The sequence below is a fragment of the Argiope bruennichi genome, chromosome 10, assembly GCF_947563725.1.
Source record: "Argiope bruennichi chromosome 10, qqArgBrue1.1, whole genome shotgun sequence".
In the NCBI taxonomy this organism is placed as follows: Eukaryota; Metazoa; Arthropoda; class Arachnida; order Araneae; family Araneidae; genus Argiope; species Argiope bruennichi.
In genome coordinates, this window is record NC_079160.1 from 12135848 (window position 1) to 12151870 (window position 16023).

The 16023-nt window shown below is 30.0% G+C and overlaps 1 protein-coding gene across 8 annotated transcripts in view; it reads left to right on the plus strand.

The window, feature by feature from the left end:
- Positions 1–16023, plus strand: part of LOC129987863 (plasma membrane calcium-transporting ATPase 2-like) — a 219064-nt gene that overhangs the window by 51320 nt on the left and 151721 nt on the right. For 7 of the 8 annotated variants that reach the window (XM_056095830.1, XM_056095831.1, XM_056095832.1 and 4 more), the window contains exon 2: positions 6064–6106. The gene's annotated coding sequence lies outside the window, so the exon portion shown is untranslated. Of the gene's footprint in view, positions 1–6063; positions 6107–9842; positions 9933–16023 lie in introns of those variants that run through there. The other variant, XM_056095826.1, reaches the window with a different exon arrangement.

Here is a 16023-nt window from a genome sequence, read left to right on the forward strand (position 1 = left end):
AATTATCAATTTTTTTTATTTCATTAAATAAGACCAAAAATTTATTATTTTTTCATTATTCTTTAAAATTTGACTGAACAAAAAGTTGCGGCTTATTAATTATGGAAGTAATGAATATTAAAGCTATGTTTACACTGCGCCGTATTTTAACATCTTTCTCCGATACTCTCTGTCACAAAAGATGCACTCGGAAGCACAGATGCGAGTATTTTTCTTGGCTTTCAGCATGACTCACTGAGAGATATTTTTACCCTCATGCCCCCCTCCCCTCTCGTGTTCCATTTTCGCCGAATGGTGGGATCGAGATAAGTCTACGCGCTTCTTCAAGGATAAATAGGAAATTTTGATTTAAATTTGCAACTTCAAAATTTCTTCAAAATTTTGGGTTTTTTTTTTACTATTTTTTTACTGTAGAAAATTTCATTCAACTCCATGTCGTTGTTTCTGTCAAATATGAAGTTTGATAGCGAGGTCAGTGCTTGAAGAGAAATTTTATAGCAACTACTTTAGTGAAAATAATTTTTAAAACCCTTTCATCAACTTTCTAAAATAGTACATTTTTTAAAGTTTTATTATGAACTAGCCGCCTTTGGCGACCAGCCGGTTCGCCAATCTTAATGTTCGTTAAAATTTTCATAATTAAATATTTTATGCAATTCCTACTTTAATACCTTCTTCATCAAAATATTTTAAAACTTCAAATTTTGATAGGCATATAATTCACTCATAATATTATAAACGCCTTCAGGCATAACGTAATATGTATCTCTCTCATTTTCTGTTGGCTCCCATAGAATTTATACTTTAAATTAAAATGGAAAGGATTAATCTGCAATTAATATAATAATATTTTTTACTGAAAAAAAGTATTTTTTTTTTTTTTTGTAATATGATTATTGGAAACAGTCACTGAGTGTTTAAACTTTATGGGCACTAAAGAATATCTTTCTTAATTTATGTAATATTTCAAAAATTTGTCAACAAAATTTTCTCAGATTCATCATGACCAGATTGATTAATTAACAATGTTTAATTTTAAATGCATCAAACACTAAAAAAAAATAAAACGAATCGTTTAAAATAATCGGTTGAAAACAGGTTTAAAAAAACTACTTAAAAGACGATGGTCTTAAAACTATAAGCATACACAAAAAATATATAACTAACATAAATACACTTTAATTACAAAAGCATGCAACTAATCTAAAAATAATTTAAATCGCCCGTTGATATTGGTTGTCATGTCAACAATCAGAACACAATGCGCATGCGTGAATTTACAACGCTAGTTACGGTAATGCAAATGCGTGAGTTTTTCTAAGCCAGTTGGGGTAACGCTATGCAGATTAGAAATTTTTATTTCCTTTATTCTGTTTTATTTTAATTCAAAAGTATTTCAGAATTAATCTGAAAGATCGATTAATTAACAATGTTTAATTTTAAATGCATCAAACATTACGAAAATAAACAGAATCCTTTGAAATAATCAGCCGAAAAATCTTAAGGCTAGCCTCATTACTGTTGGGGAAAAAAACTGAACTCTTACTCATTTGGTGGTAGGGAAAATGAATAATTTTTTGTCAAGAAAGTTAGCTTTTAATTAATAATTAAAATTCTAATTAAAAATTCAAAAAAGGGACCCCAGGTTCACATTCCCGGCCTCTAAGGTATACATGTACCAAATTTGGTAGCTGTAGGTCAAATGGTCTTTTCTGTGGAGCGCCAACACACACACACACATTGAACTTATATATAAGTATAGATGTTTTTTTAAAGCAAGCGAAGAGGGGAAAAAAACTATTCTAAAAAATTGGGTAAAGCAGGTGTTCTTATTAAATAAGTAATTTTTTTAAAAAATGAAACGAAAAAGGGGAAAAGTTATTCTATAAAATTGTGTAAAGCTGTCTTAGAAACTTCTTTTCCCTTTCCAGCTGTGTTGCCATAGAAACCGGCGCACAGCTGTTTTCACGTTTATGTTTATCTATTCAGATTTTATAACATCTAATCAGAGTAACGGTGAATATCAGTGTGTTCCAGTTCGTCAATAAATGTTAATTTTTTTTAATAACATGATTAACGAAAACAGAGTCACTGAGCATTTAAACCTTATGAGAACTAAAAAATATCTTTCTTAATTTATGTAATATCTCAAGAATTTGTAGACCAGCCGGTTCGCCAATCTTAATGTTCTTTAAAATTTTAATACTTAAATATTTTATGCAATTCCTACTTTAATAGCTTCTTCATCAAAATATTTTAAAACTTCAAATTTTGATAGTCATATAATTTACTCATAATATTATAAAGGCCTTCAGTCATAACGTAATATGTATCTCTCTAATTTTCTGTTAGCACCCGTAAAATTTATGCTTTAAATTAAAGTGGAAAGAATTAATCTGCAATTAATATAATAATATTTTTTACTGAAACAAAGAATTTTTTTATAATCTGATTAATGAAAATAGTCACTCAGCGTTTAAACTTTATGGGCACTAAAGAATATCTTTTTCAATTTACGTATTATCTCAAGAATTTGTCAACAAAATTTTCTTAGATTCATCATGAGCAGATCGATTAATTAACAATGTTTACTTTTAAATGCATCAAACACTAAGAAAATAAAACGAATCGTTTAAAATAGACGGTTTAAAACAGGTTTTAAAAAAACTACTTAAAAAAACGATGCATTTAAAACTATAAGCATATACAAAAAATATATAACTAACATAAATACATTTTAATTACAAAAGCATGCAACGAACCTAAAAAAAATTTAAATCCAGTCCGCATCCGTTGATTCGTCAACACAATGCGGAATTCAGAACACAAAGCGCATGCGTGAATTTTCAACGCTGTTACGTAACGCAAATACGTGATTTTTTTTCTACGCCAGTTGGGGTAACGCTATGCGGATTAGAAATTTTTAATTTCCTTTATTCTGTTTTATTTTAATTCAAAAGTACTTCAGAAGGAATCTGAAGGATCGATTAATTAACAATGTTTAATTTTAAATGCATCAAACATTAAGAAAATAAACTGAATCGTTTGAAATAATCCGCCGAAAAATACTAACCCTTGCCTCATTACTGTTGGGAGAAAATAAAACGAAAGCCTTACTGATTTGGCGGTGGCGAAAATGGAAGATTTTTTTGGCGGAAAAGTTGGCGGTGAGGAAAATGGAAGATTTTTTTGGCGGGAAAGTTAGTTTTTAATTAATAATTAAAATTCTAATTAAAGTTTGAAAAAAAGGGACCCCAGGTGCACATTCCCGACCTCTAAGGTATACATGTACCAAATTTGATAGCTGTATGTCAAATGACCTGGCCTGTAGAGCGCCAACACACACACACACACACACACACACACACACACATTGAGCTTTATTATAAGTATAGATTACTTTTCAGCGGTTATTTTATAATTCATTCGTGTAAATATGAAATAACTTTTTCTTAATTTCAGTACTTGGTGATGGCCTGTGTATCATTTTTCGAAATTTATTGAAATGAATCGATTAAGTGAAATTCAGATCTGAAATTATTAAAATAGAGCTTCCCTATCGAAACCGCATACAAATACAAAATTTCGATATTCTAATAGTTTCTTAGGAAATTACTGTAAAATCAGTTATAAAATTCGATCTTTATAAATATAAAGCTATATAAGTTTTTAACAGTGATGTATTGGTAAACAAATGATTAAGTCCAGTAATTGAATTGCATTTTCTCTTCAACGATTTGTGTGGCATTAAAATGCAAATTGATTCCACGAATAGATGGGATTTTACGTAGCAACTGCTTGGGGTCCATCCCCATCATGGCTTTTGCAAGGGTTTTCTATACCTTTCACTTAGATGGTATTTGTAAGTGCATGAAGAAACTGAATTCGAAATTCACTTCCGTATAGAAGTCAAAATATAATTTCTATATTGTCATTTATGTTTTGATTCATCATCATTTTTTTTTTTTTGAAAAGCAAATTGTTTTTTTGAAAATCGATACCTGTGCATTTATTTTTTACAATTTTTTTAAAAAAATCTTCTCAATGCAATATCAAATATTGAAAGTCGCTGAATCAATCAAATTAGGAAACTCAAATTATCGAACAGACTATGTAAAAGTTTGTTTTATGAATTTAATTGCTCATTTTTCACAATCATTTACGAATTCTTTTCTCGTGTTTGTGTTGCCCATTTAAACTTTCGCAGTGTAAGAGAGGGCTGCATTTTAGAGAAGACCGCATTCACAATATCCTGATTTTCCCGAGTTTCGTTAAATGTTCACACACAGATACGTGTATTGTGAACAGTTATGATCAATGGCATTAACACTACTGAAATACTACTATTGAACCCTTTATGTATATGCTCTTAACTCTATGTGCTCTTGATTCAGTCCCTAAGGTAAATGTCAAACCCTAGATGGCGCCACGCAGATAATTATAACCATACAGCCTGTTTTGTGTCGGCATTTTATGGACATTTATTTTGTTCTTATGCTGTAGCCTGCATATTAATTCTATTAGAAAGCATTTTGAATTTCTTTTCTGTGCAAAAGGGTTGCTAATCTGTTCGTATTCTATGGTAGATTTTTATTATTTTAAACAGACAAACGAAGAGAGACATATTTGCTTAGCAGTGTGAGCGGCCGTATCATCTTTTTGAAACATACTGTTGATTGTTTGAACTATCTAGATTTCAAAATTTACTGACAAAATTTTCATAATCGTAAAACAAAGAAATGCTCGTGTTGTCTGCTGCTTCATAATTTTACTATTGTTTTACGAACTAAGTCTGAAGCAAAAAAAGGCGCCGCATCATCGTGTCATCATGTAGATCTATGTTGTATGTTTTCTGTCACTGATTGTTCAAAAAGGCCAAGTTTCTTATGTTTTAAGACATATTTATTGCCTTGTTCATTGTAGTAAAGAAGCCTTTTAGAGCAATTATTTTTTTTTTCGATTCTGCTACCTTGCTTTCTTTTGAAGTTGACCCGTATTAAAAGGTTTTTATTTAAAACAATCAAGAAGTTTTTGTATTTGTTTTTATTTGGAACTGTATATAGTTTGATAGATTTTTTAAAATGAAGCCCTTTTGAAAATCTCTTTATTTTTGCATGTTAGAAACATGTCGGTGACCGGGCCTTATAATTTATCATTAGTACTCGCCAACACTCTGGCAGTTTTAACAATTTCATTAAAATAATTTCAAATATCAATTTGATTTCTATTTTAAAGTTAAAGGTAATATATAATACTAATTATTTTCAAATAAGTAATCATTTTCTGAATATATCCATCGTATTTGTCGCACTTTTATGGATGGCAGTTATGACGAATTTGGTTAGTTTAGGACTGATGTTAACAATTCCCTAAAAAAAAAAAAATCGCAGATGGCGACAGTTGTAAAAGCCATGTTTTTTAATAATCTTTATTGCGTACATGAACCTGTCTCATGGAGTTCAAGTTCTATGCCACCATGGCGCTATTAAATCGTAACTACTTAGTAATCACACGCCATCTTTCACGGTATTTTCACTTCACTTTCCTGTTCTCTCCATATAATATTTTTCTTCCTTAGTTTTCTATAGAAGAAAAAAATCGCCAGATAAAAAAATTGTTGGCACAATGAAAACTATTAGCATTTTATTGCGCCATTGATATGCATTATAAAAAATTATAGAAGAAATAACCTTAAAAAAAATTACTAAATTTAGGAAAAAATTGCGAGGCATTTATACTAGCATCATTAAAGATAAACTATCAAAATTACAATAAAAGGCCAAAACCAAAACTGTAAATAAAGTTTTTGTCAAATGAAACAAAAATGCGCATTCCTTTTCTCCAATATATATATATATATATATAATATATATATTATATATAATAATATTATATTATTATACTAAAATTGGTCGCTCTAGATGAAACTGTCTTCACTTTAAATTGCCAGCAACACGCTTAATTTGTAATATTAGTAGGGGTTGTTATTTTATTGTTGCGAATACATGAAGTTAATCACAAAGTGAATAGTTTTATATTGAAATTGTTTTTTCTCTTTTCCAGAAATCTTTTTGTGGTGGACGTTTTCAGGTTCTTTCAAAATCTGGTGAGTTTTTTTTTTTTTTTTTTTTTTTTTTTTAATCTTTAAAATTAGCAGTATATATTTATTTTGCAGTAACAATAATGAAAACGAATTCTATCTTTTACGTTTAAGTAATTTGAAATGTATGTGATAAATTGCCAGGGATTGCATTTTATCAAAATCAAGAGTTTGTTTTGAAACCGTTGCAGTAAAAAAAAAGAAAAAAAAAAAAAAAGAAATGTGGAACAAAAAAGAAGGAAAGTGTGGATTTTTCACTCATATGACTCGAACTAGAATCGGTATGTTGCGATACAGGAAATACATTCTGAATACCTATCATAAGATCTTTGCTTCAAAACACGGATTTAGTTTGAATGAAAGGTGAATCGTGTATATATATATATATATATATATATATATATATATATATAATATAATTGTGTTTGTGTCGATTTGCGCACTGATCAAAAATGAATCCTCTGCATTGATGTAAAAACGCAAAAAAAAAAAAAAAAAAACTGTTATATTTAAGAAATGCATTATGCTCTTACTTTATTTTTGACGTTTTATGCGTATATTTGGTTTCATTATTTTCAAAATCTTTAACTTTTATATAATATCACTGGAATTTACAAATTTATTATGTTTTAAAATTTACAAATAATAAAATATCCGTTTTTATGTTTTAAAAAAATATTTTATTTTTTATATTGTGTTATTATTTTTTTATTTTGTTTTTTTATATATATATATTTATTCCCTTTGAAAGGCCTGACCCGTTCGTTACATTCAGTTATTGCGTTTGTTATCCATTAGTTTTGTTTACTTATTAAATTAGGAATTTTTCTTGGAAACCAGCATTAAGATTGGGAAACCGACTGGTTGCCAAAGACGGCTAGTTATGAAGTTTTGGTTTAGTTTATTTATATTGTCCCGTTTTAAAACAACACTAGGGCTATTTTGGGACGGACCTCGAAATTGTGAACCGCGGTCAGATGACGAGGACGACACCTGAGCTGGCATCCCCTCTTTCCAGCGGGAGGGCGTTTGGCCCGGACGTTTAACGTGCACCAAACCCGCTTACACGACGGTTCTTCGGTGCAATAGGGTCTCGAACTTGAAACGCGGAGTTTCCGAAACCGAGACTTTACCACCTGGCCACCGCGGCTAGCTATGAAATAAAAGCGGTAGTGAAAAATTCTGTTACGGAGTTAATGATTGTCAAAAGCACGCGAATGAAATCTTTTGATGCACGCGTTTAAATTTCAGAGTAACATTTAAAAACATTGAGTAACAAATTGAGTTAAACAATATTATTAACGTTAACAGATAAAAATTAGACCTTGGAAATCAATTTCATTTCTATAATTCTTTTAATAATAAAACGATACAAAAACAATTTTTGTAAGATTTGTTTTGGAAATTAACGTCACTTTGAATAATATTAAAAAGTCAACAATGACCCATGCAGTAACAATTTAGCCTATATTTGTGCTCGATCAAATTTTCTGTTTTCAAGATTATTTCTTGCGTTTCTTTCCTGTAAGAAAATGGATTGGTATGAGGGCGAATCCTTTCTAAAATATTTAATAATATTTTGCAGCTCCATCAATTTTCTGAGTGAAGTGCTCAATTTAATGCAGCTCTAAATATATTCAATGAAGCAGTAAAAATTTGTACGATATTTTGTTTACATTTAACTGTTGCCAATCGGCAATAAGTAATAAGGGCGTTTTCTGAGACGCGTAAGTTGGTGTTATATAGATTATTCAAAAACATAATGTGTCTTTCCAATTATATTTAATTTTCAGTGTATTTTATTCCCTGGTTTTCGCACATCCAGTTGAAAACTTTTTACTAGGAAAGCATAATTAATTGCAATAGTGCATTTCGATATCTTGGAAATATCAATGCAGCTAGAAAACAAACTTATGGATTGCCCTTTGAAACAGTTGATTGTAAATAACATCCACTTAACATTAACATAAATAACATGCTATCTAAAACGTATCCTTTATTATCTTTTTGTTCTTCTATGGCCCCCCTCCCCTTTTTTTTTTCTTTAAAAAGGTTTTTATTTAAAGGAACGTTTTTTTGATGCAGTGATGTTCAATTAAAAGCTTTTGTAGCATATGGGGTAGCCCGATTTCCTCTATTTAACAAGCATGATTTGTAATTTTATTTCTTCAAGAAGCGGTTTACATGATTTTAATTTTTGTGTTATTTAAAAATGTTCTACCTGTCTACATTTTGCATATTTCAAGGAAAAATTTTTTGTAAATTTTACATAATGTTACTGTTAAAATACGAATCATTTTTGATTTTATTTGCATCACTTGTCAAGCGAAAGATGGTAATAAAAAAATTGCTCGGATTAGTGACGAAAATCTGAATTTTAATAACTTTGAGATCTTAATGCATCGTATTCGACTTGGAATAGAGTTCTTAATAACTTGGTTTGAATCGAAAGGAAATTAACTTTAAAATATTTTCTTGGTTAAAATTTATTATAAAAAGATTAAAAGAAACGGGAGAGCTGTGAATTTCAGTTTCGAATTCTTATTGCTTTGATTTATTCTGGGAGCAAAATTTGAAAAACGCAGTTTTGAAAGAAAAAAATATGGCAGTAATTGTTTTCTCATTTGAGGTCTAAAAATTTTAATACAAATTTTAGCAACCATGTTGGCATCGCATCTTTTCCCTACGCATAGATTTATCTCGCAGAGTAAACGCTTTTACAGCTAGTTTGGAAATGTTGAAAATCATGAGAATTTTGTAAGGACTCCTTGCAGTGCGAATGATATATTTAAAATTGTTTTTAAATAAGATTTTTATGGTTTTACTTTCGTAGATTATTTTTTTAATGCGAAATTGCATAATATTTTTTTTCCGATTCTCTTCTCTGTAAACAAGTTAAATGGATATATATATATAATATATTTTGTGGGTGTATGTGTATGTATGTATGTATGTATGTATGTATGTGTGAGGGAAATGGCAGTTAATCTCAAGTGCCAAGTTGATTTTAATTTAATCAAATTTTTATAAACTGTTTTTAATAAATACAGACTGCATTTTCCTGCTATTATTTTTAATATTTAATCTTTTACGGCAGTCACTTTTATGTCCATTCATCGAGATATAACCAAGTTTTACGAGGTCTTCACTGTAAATTCTCTATCAGAAATCAAATCATTAGTTTTGAAAAAATCAATTCCGTGAAACTAATTTTGTCTCGATTCCTAAAATTTTTTCCCATCTTATTGATTTTGATAAGGGAAATTCCGATTACTCCTTTCTCATTTCCAATGGGATATCTTAAGCTTACGTGTTGATTAGTATCCCTGGGCTGTACGGTCCTTTTGATGAGATTTTTCTGAAAAAGAAAGATACACGCTTTTAGATGACAGCGCGGAGCATTGACCGTACTTAGTGCTCCTTAAGCTCGCGACATATCCACAAGTTCATCAATTACATAACCGCAATGACTCGTCTCCAGCGGCAACCACTTATCCATTATGGAATGCAGAATTAAAGTGTCTTCGTGCATTCTAATGGACCTCGTGTTCCCCTTTTTCCTGGAAAGGGGGGTGGGTAAGAGTGTTCCTGGTCATCCCGTCCCGTCTGGAACATAGGGAAAGTGGAGAGAGGGGGGCATCGATTTGCAAGCATCCCCACCTGTCCCGAGCGAAAAAAGCCGAATGGGTCCTTCGAACGTCGGAAGAAGACTCACCTTGGATTGACGTCATTCGGTTTCCCCCTCGGGCGAAGTGATCCTCTCCCGAACTTCCCACCATTCCTCGTTCCAAGATGGCAGCGCGCTCCTCCGGCAAGGCAACAGGATTCGGCGGTGAGTTCCTCCTTTAATTCATCTCCTTCATTTATCGGCCACCCCTCTTTTTTATTTAACCCTTTTTCTTAAAGAGGGAGTATGTCTTCACCGGATATTGGTCGTGCCGAAAAAACCAGACGATCATCGGGATCGTTACCTGGATAAAACTCATGAAAGGGGGAGGGGGATCGGGTGGGAGGAACTTTTATTCCGGGATGGAATACAAGTCATCTTTTTTATTGATTTCGCAACATTTTTTTCTCGCCGTTTATTCCCCCGTCCTGTTCTCTTTTTTTTCCTACCATTTTTTTAAAGCACTTTATTTCGCTGTTGTTCGAATAAAAAAATATGAGTCGGATCCCGATCCAGTTCCGTGGATTCGTGGGACCGGATCTAAACCTTCCCAGGTGTGCTTCGTCGAGAAAGGTCGATCGGACGTCGGGAATGTACTAACCCGACTTTCTATTCATTGGCCATTCAAGTCTTGTATTTATTACCGCTGTTGTTATAATTTTTATTCATCGAATATCGAAATAGTCGCGATGTTTAACTTAGAATGGGAAAATGGCATGCGAAATATCATTTGTTTTGAATTTGATATAAACTGTTGATTTCGGATAGCGCTTTGGATACTTTAGTCGCATTGTTAAATTGGTAAGATTTTTTTTTTTTACTAAAACTTTTTGTCTTGTGTTATTATTCAGATTTTTCCATGAATAATATTTGTCATAATTTGGTAATGCGCTTAAATAATATTACATGTATGTCTACGTAGTTCATTGTCATCCAAATGGAGTGAGATTTTTTTCTAAATAAAAATTCAAAATGAAATGAAATTTTATATTAATTTAACCATCTTATTCACAGATTTTCCAGATAAGCAATTTTATGTTTTAATGTTTTATGAAGTTGAAAGAAAAAAAAAAAAGGGATTAAAACTAAGAATTTTCGTCAATTACTAGTTTTAATTTTTAGTGTTTTATTTTCAGTTTTTATTGTATTTAACAAATTTAGCTATGCTATTTGTACTGGCTGAAATCTTCTTAATATTTGCTAGAAAGATTTATTTCAAGAAAATGTAATATTCGACATTTTGTAATATATAATTATTATATTATTTAGTAGCCTCTTGTAGTGCCATTAAACTTCATCGACTTGCATAGTATCTTTGCTTTCTTTATTTAAAATTTTAAAATATGATACATTTTTTTTTTAAAAAAATTCAGGTTACGGTTTTAAAAAATAAGAAACATTTTAAATCGTTGCACCTCGTTTTAATTTCTAGTTGTTTCGAAATTGAATTTCATCCTTTAAAGAGGGCCGACTTTATGCAGAGACATAATTATATTCTATAGAGTCGAAATGAAATAAATATCTTGAATTTTTTTTAAAAGTTCTTGAGAATATTTCACCTTTCACTGAAAACGTTCAGAAAAAATTTCGAGGAATAAAATGAGTGAATTAGTTTAAGGAATGGAGACAGCAATCATTAATTTTAAAAGTAGAAATCATTTATATGAAAGGCGGATATTTCTCTCACTTTTCTGATAGAATGAATTTTAGCTAAAAATTTTATTTTAAAAATCGGGGTAATTCGAGTAAATGAGAGTAAGAAGTAATATATTTAAATCGTCGTTTGATGGGAGAAAACTTTAAAATTTTCCTTTTCGTTCTCTCAGTTCTAGAAAGTAGATGATGGAATTTACTTTTGGATCAAACTTAAGTGTGTATTAAAAAATTAATATATATTTATATATTTTACGCAGTACAAAAATGAATCTGAGTTTAATCTTTTCATTTATTATTGCAAGAAGCCATGACAAATCTTTAATATATCTTTTATATCTATAGAGTCATCATATCATCATAATAATAACAAAAATGTCTTTTAACTTTTTCCTACTAGTATTATATTTAATACGTCAACATGTGTCAAACATCAAAATATATTTAAAATTATCATTTTTTTTTAATGATTTAAACCATTGTGGCATCAAACCGACGATACATTTGGGAGTCGCCCCATGGATGAAATATATGGATCGATTCGCAAATTGAAACAATATATTCAAATTTATTCTTCCCTCGTTTATATATAAATAAATTAGGACAGAATCATGTGTATCGAATCAATAAATTCTCGAATGATAGCGATGTAAAGATTAGAATTGTCTGTTTCCATATCTGTATGCTGCTCCTTATTTAAAGGGGGTCTTCTTCCATACAGATTCATCGATCTTTAATGAATTTCTTTTTAAACTTCTTTTACAGGCCCGGTCACTAATGGTTGTTGAGTATTCGCTAAAATGTGCTCAGGATAAATTTATCTTTCTAATTTGCTGTGCTGAAGCTGTCCACTTTATTTATTTTTAAAAGCTTTGACAGAACGTTAAATTTTCTTATTTTGCTTAGTCTATTTTTATGATGGAGTCCCCTTATCAAAGAGCAGTAGCTCTGTGAGGTAATGTTATTCCAATTAAAAATGATTAATGAGAGGAGCCATTGACGTTTCGAAGGGGACTTGTTTTTTCTCTTGAAAATTACGCTAGTAAAGACATTACAATGCAAAATCCGAAATAAAGTTTTTTAAAAAAATGGTTGGAAAATAATTTAAAAGATTTTTTTGAAAGGAAAAAATCAATGATTATAGAAAAAAAAAAGTAAGATTTAAATGGATAAATACACTCGCAGCTCAAAATATCATCAAATGATGTTAAAGCTACTATTATAAGGCATTGCTTTTGCAATTTTAAACATTTTAGATTTTTAATTGAGTTCAAAGAAGAAAGATAGTATGTATATTTTATTATAATTTTCTTTACAAATGTTCGATCCTGTAAATAAATTCGGGATACTTTGAGCATAATATTATAGATAAAGGTAGATTGCTGTATCAGCTTTTAATTTAAATGATGATCCTATCTGTTATTTATGAATATTCCTTCATCTTGATGCTTTCATATTTAGAAAAATATTTATTTGCTTCATACGGATAGTAAGGGCAAATTATGCCAAATTTATATATTCTTTCGCAAGCCAAGACGAAAATTATTTGGAAACTAGAATATCCCATTATTTTTTGATTGGAAAATTTTTTCTTCTGTCAAGTTGCAAAGCAAAGGTATCATTTTAAAGGAAGGTTTTCAGATGCCTTTCGATCCTGAGGGAAAAACAATGAAATATTGCAATTTGAATTAACCATAGATAATGACTTTATTGATATACATAATTCAGTATTTATTGCAAAATAAATATTGTCACATTTAAATAAGTAATTATAATCAAGTACTTTAAAAAGAACTATAACAGACGTTAACTTCTTAAATTTTCAAAAGTTGACCATTTTTACATATTGACTGTAAATATGTGTTATTATTTTTTATTTAGTTAGTTTTCTTCATGTTATTAAATCTTAAACCACGTGCATTTAAATGATTTTAGAAAAAAAAATAATAGAAGGTTTTTATTTAAATGTGGCAATGCAGTTATGTTTAAAATAGTTGAAAGGTCTTGAAACTCATTTTTCAACTTCTAATCAATTGCAGTCCCCGAAACACTTTTAATACGAAAACTATTTATCTCAATGAAATACTGATTCGCCTGATTTGATGTATTTTTCTATTTTCAATCTTAAAGAAGTTGAATGACAATTTCAACCCCTTTGAGCTTGGAGTCTCGTGTACAAACTCATTGAAGATCTATGTTCTTCTTGCAACATATCTCAGAGGTTACAGTTCATTCAAAATTACTGTAGTTACTGTGTTAACATGAGCAACACGCGTTATGCGCATACATATATCTGGCGGCCGCTTTTGGATTCTAGGTCCATTGTCAGTGATGATATGCAGAAATTTCCCAAAGTCGTATCCTAAGAACCATCGCAATAGGTAATCCTCTTATAAGGAATTTGCTTAAAATTTGCGTATGGATTATTCTCTCGTGTATTAACTTGTTTTTACTTTTTTTAAGTGTTGAAATTCATTATATTGTTAAATCATGTTAAATCGGTGCAGGATACTTGCTTTTATCGTGATTGAAGTGAATTTGACTTACGAGAAAACCTTGAAGTGTTTTTTTTAAATAAGTTTTTTTTTAAAAGCATGAATTTCTGTACGGAATGAAATTAGAATGTTGTACTAAACTTATAGAAAACAATAACTACAAATTTAGTTTCGGTTCAATTATAGTCACCTCATTTTCGTTTTTCTTGATTGAATATAGTCTTGTTTGATGCGTAATGCATCTGACCAAGTGAATTGCCAGTTTTACATGTCATCAAAATGTCCTAAAAAGAAAATGTCGTTTTTTGAAGAATATAAAATTCTGATGCGGAAAGAAATTTATTCTATTAGGTAAAAATTAATTAATAAATTATAAAATAAATTCAATGTGCACAATGAATAAACTTCTGCAATTAATTATATGGTTCTAACCTAAATCTTATAAAAATTATTCCTTCGTAAGTAGAAAAAACATTTTTGAAATAGAAAAAAAAATGTGTTTTAATACCTCATTTACTAATTTCTGTCGTTTATGTGTGTATATATATATATATATATATATATATATATATATATATATATCTTTTTTTTTTTTTTTTTTTTTTTAACCATGGGAGTAAATTGCATGAAAAAGAATGCATATTTCAATTATAATTTCAAAAGTTAAGATTTTCAGTAAATTAAGTTTTTCGGGTACTGCACAGATTTTCTTTTAAACAACGAAAAACTGTTCGTTTCAAATGAAATATGATCTGGTTTATATTTTCTTTATTATTAATTTCTTATGATGTCAAAAGATGCGAAAATGAAAGTGATTAAAATTAGAAAATGCTGAAAAATGCGAGTATCTTAGTTTCTCTTTATAAAGTGAAACAATTTTCTATTTTTTTAAAAAACATTGTTAGATTCTTTAAATATGTTATCTTCCGAAAATTATCTCGTATCGCGATGAATTGGTAAGATATTCCAGCAATTATTACATATATTTTATTCTTAAAGATTTTTGTTACCAATGTTAATAAAATTTGGATTCTTTTTATAAGGTGTGAGATTTTTATTCAAATTTTTATTTTGTCAGCTTCTTCAGGTGGATCATGCTGATCATATCCGTATTGATTGCAAATATCTACATAAAAGAACCTATTCCATATTCACATCAATTTTTATTAATTTTACTTTCCTTTAAAAAAAAGGCACAAGTCTTTCCAATAGGATTTACTCGTGAAACGTTTGCTTGCGTAATCTATAAAAATGGGAAAAACATCTTGGCTAGTGCTTCCTTGTAACTGCACTTGCAATCGCAAATGATTGCTTGAAAATTCGCGGAAGTTTCCCAATGGCTTTCATCTCTCGAAATCGAGTTCTGATATTCGTTGTATCTTGGAATCTTGCATTCAAAACAAAATTCCATATTCATTAGATTATGAGCTTCCTAAACAAAATAAGTGCAAGTAGCTGACTTAAAGCTTACCTTATTCATATTTTTTTGTGCGACTGTTGCGTAATTATTAGAATTTTAAATGCAGAATAGCAACAAATAATTAATATTATAATCGTATTCAACAGATGTGATTCTTTCGTGGATCCGCGGTTTTCCACTCTTTTTTTTTTCTTTGTCTTTTTCTGCTCCTTTGATAAAGAGGGGGGGGGGAATCTGCAATTTATCACACGGCAGGAATGTTCTACCTCGAAGAGAAAGTAAAAGTTTTTTCTTTGCTTGCTGCATACCTCTCCACACCCTATCTGGCAAAATTGTCAAGTTGCGGGAAAATATTCATTGGGAGGAGGAAAAAAATGGGGTCTCGGGTATCAATAATTTCTTTCACATCCGAATCTTTTACTCAAAATGAAGCTAAGTTTATAAAATGAAGCTTGTGGTAGCAATCTGACTAAATGCTGAGAAGCAAACTATGAAGTGCCAGTTGAGTCATACTAATGAAAAAACTGCATATAGAAAAAGGCAGTAATGGTCGGAGATATGCCGCAAAGATTCGGTGACTATTAAAGAGATGCTTGCTAAATATGCTAATGAGATATGTTTATTATAAAGTACTAACTTTCTTTCCCCTCATATTTGTTATCCTATATACATTTAATTTCGTCCTGAC